Source organism: Carassius gibelio, chromosome B9, assembly GCF_023724105.1.
Source record: "Carassius gibelio isolate Cgi1373 ecotype wild population from Czech Republic chromosome B9, carGib1.2-hapl.c, whole genome shotgun sequence".
NCBI classification, from domain to species: Eukaryota; Metazoa; Chordata; class Actinopteri; order Cypriniformes; family Cyprinidae; genus Carassius; species Carassius gibelio.
This window is the reverse complement of record NC_068404.1, coordinates 28,853,532-28,859,531: the sequence shown is the minus strand read 5'-3', so window position 1 is coordinate 28,859,531 and position 6,000 is coordinate 28,853,532. Positions and strand designations below refer to the sequence as shown.

Below are 6,000 nucleotides of genomic sequence, written 5' to 3'. Positions count from 1 at the left end.
GTTTTTCTAAAACATTCCCCTTTTCATTTTTTTATATTTAATTCGTGTAATTATTAGTTATATCAAAAGTTAAACAGAACTATATTTTAAAGTTATATCTAAATAGGTTTTTTATTATTAATTAAGGTTTCTTTGATGTTCTGTCTCCATGTATCTGTACTCTCTTTCTCTCTCTCTCTCTCTCTCTCTGTGTGTTCCTCTCATGTGAGATTTTACACATCAATGGCCCTGGAGGTGAAAGGTGAGCGGGCGTGACCCCAGATCAGCAGTAAGACAATCCCAGCGCTGCTTTTCTAACAGAAGACCCTTCACTGGCCCCTGAGAAGGAGGAGCCGCAGCAACTGCCATTTTCAGAAGAGGAGGTGCCAAAATACAGCAGGAACACACTCCATCCAGAGAGAAACTCTTATCTTATACCTGACTCACCATTTCCTGATTTCAAACAATTAGTAACTCAAAAAGAGAATGTTGTGTTGTTAGATGCATGTGAATTTATCTGTACCATGAAGGCTGAAAGTTTAATCAAGACTGCAAACTAAAGTCAAAAATGACTAATTTTAAAGTATATGTTTATCCAGGATTAATGTACTGCTTTCATAACCCTCAAAATTGCTTAACAAACTGTGTAATGTATACTGTAATGTAAAAAAAAAAAAAAAAAATACTAACATAAATATATTTGAAAGACACTTAAATAAGAATGTTCACACAAAAAAATGGCTTTTAAACCATTTTCACTCAGAAATTGCTGGTAAATTTCACAAATAAAAAATTAAACTATAAAGAAAAAGCAAGCAACACTGAATTAAATTTGAAAATGTATTTTCTATTTTATAGAAGCAATACTTTCTCGTAAAACTTCTCCAATAACTTGTTTTATATACAAGTTTGACAAATCTATTTTACAGTAAGCAGATCACGATTTAATAAGAGAATATAGTCAAACACAAAAACAGCATTTAGGATTTAGAACAAATCAACAGACAAGGACTAAAAATAATGGCTTTAATTAATAACCGTATTTCTGTAAAACAGGTCTCTGAAATGTTAAACTCGTTCTGAGATCTGTTATGAGATATAAAACAACACAGTTCATGGACCATCAGTAAAAAAATCAACACCTAATTATGCAATAATACAGAACTGAAATCTTAAGTATATAGCATGCATAAGTATTTCACATTTGAGACATAAATAATATCATACAAAGATTAAAAACTTTCTATAGCCTAACTTTTCTTTAATGAGTTATCTTTGTACTCCAGTTTAACACAAAAAGCTAAATATTGACGAAAACAATATTAAAAAAACCCTGATAAATTGTTCGTTTATATGCAATAGTGCATATGGCTTATTATAATAATTTATCAAGTATTAAGAGCGTTCCTCATATTTCTTACAAGAGAGAAGATGCTGCTTTGACATGCTCTGGACTCATCGCATCTGCTGGAGATGTTGACCCTCATAGTTATTTACAGTTGTAAGATTTGTTTTATTATTATTATTATTATTGCTGTAGTAGAGCTAGTTGGATTGGCGGGGGAACGGAAGTAGTTTGTGCATGCTAATGAAGGAGTCGGGGTTGTGGATATTTACGTTCAACGGGAGCCGCCCTTCATTCACCACATGGTTAAAAGCAACGCGCGCTCGCGGCACTTTCGCAATCTTACTACGGTTTTGTAACGCGACCCAAAGCGTGCTCGGATGCTGCGTTTCCACCGTCGGCGCTACAAGTTTACGTTACCGTGTAGTTTCGACGATTTCCCCGGAGCGTTGACAGTAAACGGTAAGTGTGTGCACAAGTGAGTGAAGATGGTGGATTCTACAAACCCGTGTCTTACTACGCGCGTGGTACTGACGCGAAACCTGTTGTTGCCGTTTCCGCGCGATTCACTCAACGAAGTCTAGCGCGTGCTTGCGTGCGAACTTTACTGCATGCGAACGGTTAGAGAAGCGGTTTCGAGGCTAAAACACTGTAGTTAGAGACGCGTGGTAGCCCACCATAGTTCAGAGAATGAGGGAGATTTGAAAAGCGTGCGCGAGGCTGCTGCAGTGCCAAACACGCGCTCGCGCCAGTCTCCGTCAACATTCTATCGGCGCGTTCAAACGCGTTCCGAACCGCTCCAAGAGAACTCCTCGCGCGCTACAGAACAGCAGTTGTTCGCGGTGCTTTGTGAACGCTGGTTGCCTCCAGAACAAAGCGACAGCACATGGGCAGCTGCAGGCCTGTGCTAGCGACGCTGCTAGGCTAGCCAACGAGTTTAAAACGTCACGTTGTATGTTTGAACCCGACCACTACGCTTAAATATTTGGGGAACTGCCTTCGCGTTTCTGTTTACCTGTAAATACAGAACAACGAAGTTTGTGGTTTCCCGCTAATATAATGGGAGACTAGCGTGCGTTGTGAACGCATGTGCGCTGGAACGCATTGGGCAGGTCACCATTAAGATTAGAATTCCAAAGCGTTCTGCACAACACAAAATGGTTTGGGCGTAAAATCAAGACGAGACTCTCACGTTGGGTAAACTGAGATGCCGCGTCAAACCAGAACTAACTAAAAATATTGGGGCTGGTGTTGTCGAACGCGTTGAAGCGTGCGTTCGACGCATTTCGCGGCAGTTCTAGAGTACTTTTTTTACCCACTAGCTTTGCAAGTTCCAACCCAAACAACGAGCAAAGACGTGAACACTCGACTTTGCCCTTGTTTTTTAGTTTGTTTCTCCAACACAACTAGTGCGGACTCTTCGGCGCCATATTGGTGCAGCTCATGGGGGGAGGGGTGTGCGCGCGGTTCGATGGTGTGCGCATGCGCTGTAGAACGCCGGCTGTGTCCCTTACGAAAATTAACCATGGTTTTAACTACAAATTCAAAAAAAGAGAAATAATGGTTACTATAATTAATAAATGGCTGTGCTACTCTAACCATAGTTTAACCATGGTATTTGTAGTAAAGGTAAAACCATGGTTACTACACTTTTGCTACAATAAAACCATGGATAATTGTCGCGCTTCGAATTCCATTTAGTGGTTTAAGGCGTTTTTATTTTTTTTTTATAAATAAATACGTACGCTTTATAGGTTTTTAATGCCGCAGTCTAGTCCGATAGATGGAAATCTTACCAAAACTGCTTTACTATAACTGACTAAATAAATGTTATATAACTTGTAAACGTTTACTTTCAAGTGCTTTTTGTAGCACTTTGAGATTGTATTATTTTATATAAGTGTCCATTGCTCCTATGGTTTGGAACCCACATACAGTAGTCAAATTTGAAGTGGATCAAAAAAGTTCATCATTAGACAAGATCGCATTTTGGTTTTAGAACAACATTGATGTATATTAATTAAACGGAATGAAAGCAAGTGTGCAATAACATACTTTTTCCCCATTCTTTTCAGAAGAACCATCGACCACCTCACCTTACACCAGGTGGCACGAAACGATGTGGTCCGCCACTAACCCCATCCCAAAAGTGGATCTTCTTGGTTCCTCTTGGCCGTGAGCTCGTCGACTCCATGTCAGTGTAGTGCCAAAGTGCTTACAGTGCAGGTAGTTCTGTCAAATCTACTGCAGTGGAGGCACTTCAAGCTCTACTTTGACATGTACACACACAAGCGGCGTCGTGAACTACTGCTTGTGCTAAGGTGCATTTAGTGCAGATAGTGAAATAGACTAGCACCTACTGCCCTAAGTGCCCCTTCTGGCATAAGGGGCTGGCAAATCCCGCTGTTCCCCATTGGCTGTCCCCTATTCTCTCATTTCATGCAGTTCTCTGCTAGTTTTGCATAGTTGCACTACAAGAAATATTGAGTTGTGCAAATCTATGCAAAACTGATGGTGGCCTGCTTCCCCATCCTTCCCTGTGCTTCTCGCTTTGACTGTTTCTGCTTGAGCGTGCATGTGCGTGTGTGTTTCAGGTTAACACTCACTCTGGTTCCAGCAGTATTAAAGTGCTTATAGTGCAGGTAGTTCAGTAAAATGCCTATCTACTGCAATGTGAGCACTTCAAGTACTTCTAGATGCGAGCGTCGAGGAGAGAGCTTGACCTTCGTGTTTTACTGTGCACACTGTCCTGGTTAGTTTTGCTGGTTTGCAGTCAGCGTTCGTATCGTTGCTGTGCAAATCCATGCAAAACTGATCGTAACAGTGAGGAGTCTCCTCTTCCATCACACTCCTGCTTCCCTGTCTTTGCAGGTTGGGATCAGCCGCAATGCTCTGCGCTGGAAGTATTGCACTTGTCCCGGCCTGTGAAGAGCATGGGAAATTATCCAGCTGCTTTTTTCAATAAAATTGTAACATTTTATATAAAAAATTCTTCCCTTCCGGTCTTGTTAAAATTTGACCGTCACAATAAAAGTTTTAAATGCACATTTGCTTGTGGAGTTGTATTTTAATTTCAAGGTGTTAAACTGTTGAATTTTCCTTGTAAAGTGTTTTTTAATGTAATGGCATTAAAAGGTGTTTTTTTTTTTTTTTTTTTTTGTATTGAAACATGACCAGTTTGAAGTTTATTATAGGTTAGTGAGATTTATTATGTTAAATGTCCAGTGGATGCATATCACAGGCTACCAGTCAGAGGTTGCCTTTTTTTTTTTTTTTTTTTTTTTTTTTTGAGTATTAGACTAATAGTAATGGTTAAAGTAGATATGAAAATTACAAACATACTATATATATCTAAAAAAAAAAAATTGCATCGATGCATTGCCCTTTAATTTGAGAGAAACATTAGAAGTTTCAATGTTTGATTAGTTGTTCAAACTTAAATTGAATTCAATGTTCGAACACTTTATATCAAATGTTTTTGCACATTCTTTTTCCTGAATATTCTAATATTGATGTTCTGATATAGCCTCGTTTTTAATGTATAGAACCTATTTTTTTTTATATTTTTTTGTAATGGGATTTGATTATTTTTTTTAAATTTATCCTCAAACTTGCAGGTAATTGTCTGAACACTAGATGGCCATATTGTATTTGGAATCATCTAGAATGAGTCATTCATGTTCAGTATTTGTGTTTGATCGAATACATGTTTTTATTAGCCTATAAAGAGTTTAAACCCATCAGAGTCCGTTGCTTTAGCAAAAGCACGCGCTTTAATCAAATTGTTTTTTTGTTTTTTTTTTTTGTGTAAAGTCATTAATGTTCATTTATTGACTGGGTTTAACACCCTTTAATATCCAATGTTGAATTCTATTATGATCTAAAGATGGCCTAATGTAAAATTTTAATTATAGCAATTTTCTTTCGTGTCTTAAAAAAAAATTATAAAGTTAATAAATATAAAGTTTAATGTGAATCGAACTAAGTAGGCTAATTTGTGATGTGAAAATATTAACATTATAAAATATTAAATATAAATGTTAACTGTTCTATTAAATTAAAGTGTGTTTGTAAAAGATATGAACCAGGTTTAGCATGCACAGGGAATTTAAAAGAGTAGATTGTACTCAAGAGGACTTTGAACAATATATTGACCCTGTGTGTCTTGCTCTTCCTCCATTTGTATCAAATGTACTGTAGTTGTGCAATGGTGACTACAAACCACATCCATTCATCTGCAGCGTCTCAGACTCTCATAAACTTATTGCAGTAAAAATCCTGTCTGAATTCTTCATATTTCAGTCTTTTAAAACTTTCAGACTTCACCTTTCAAGTCTAACTTGATTTGGTTATGTTTTGCTATTGTGACTCCTGAAAGGGCTGTTTTAATACATGGGATATTAAAGTATTTGAGATAAAATATGCAATGTGCATGTTTATGTTTAGAGCTATTCTAGTTCATTTTCCAGAAGCAGAGCTGCACTTCAGTCCTTCATTGGGTCTGTCTGTAATTATGATTTAACTGCACATAAACAGATGCCCATCATAAGATTTTCAATCTAGATTGGGAGTGCAATAATTATAAAATATAAATTTTGGTAAAGTTTTTACATCCAAAAGTAAAAAAAGAACTTCAGATCTGTTCCCCCATTCAGCATCATCCACTGCAGAAATAA

At 37.4% G+C, this 6,000-nt stretch overlaps 1 long non-coding RNA gene across 1 annotated transcript; it reads left to right on the top strand.

Annotated features, from left to right (window-relative positions):
• The first annotated feature begins 917 nt into the window (after positions 1-917).
• Positions 918-4,369, top strand: LOC127964690 (uncharacterized). Its single transcript, XR_008155118.1, has 2 exons — positions 918-1,786; positions 3,400-4,369. It is a non-coding gene; the product is annotated as an uncharacterized LOC127964690 (long non-coding RNA).
• The last annotated feature ends 1,631 nt before the right edge of the window (positions 4,370-6,000 follow it).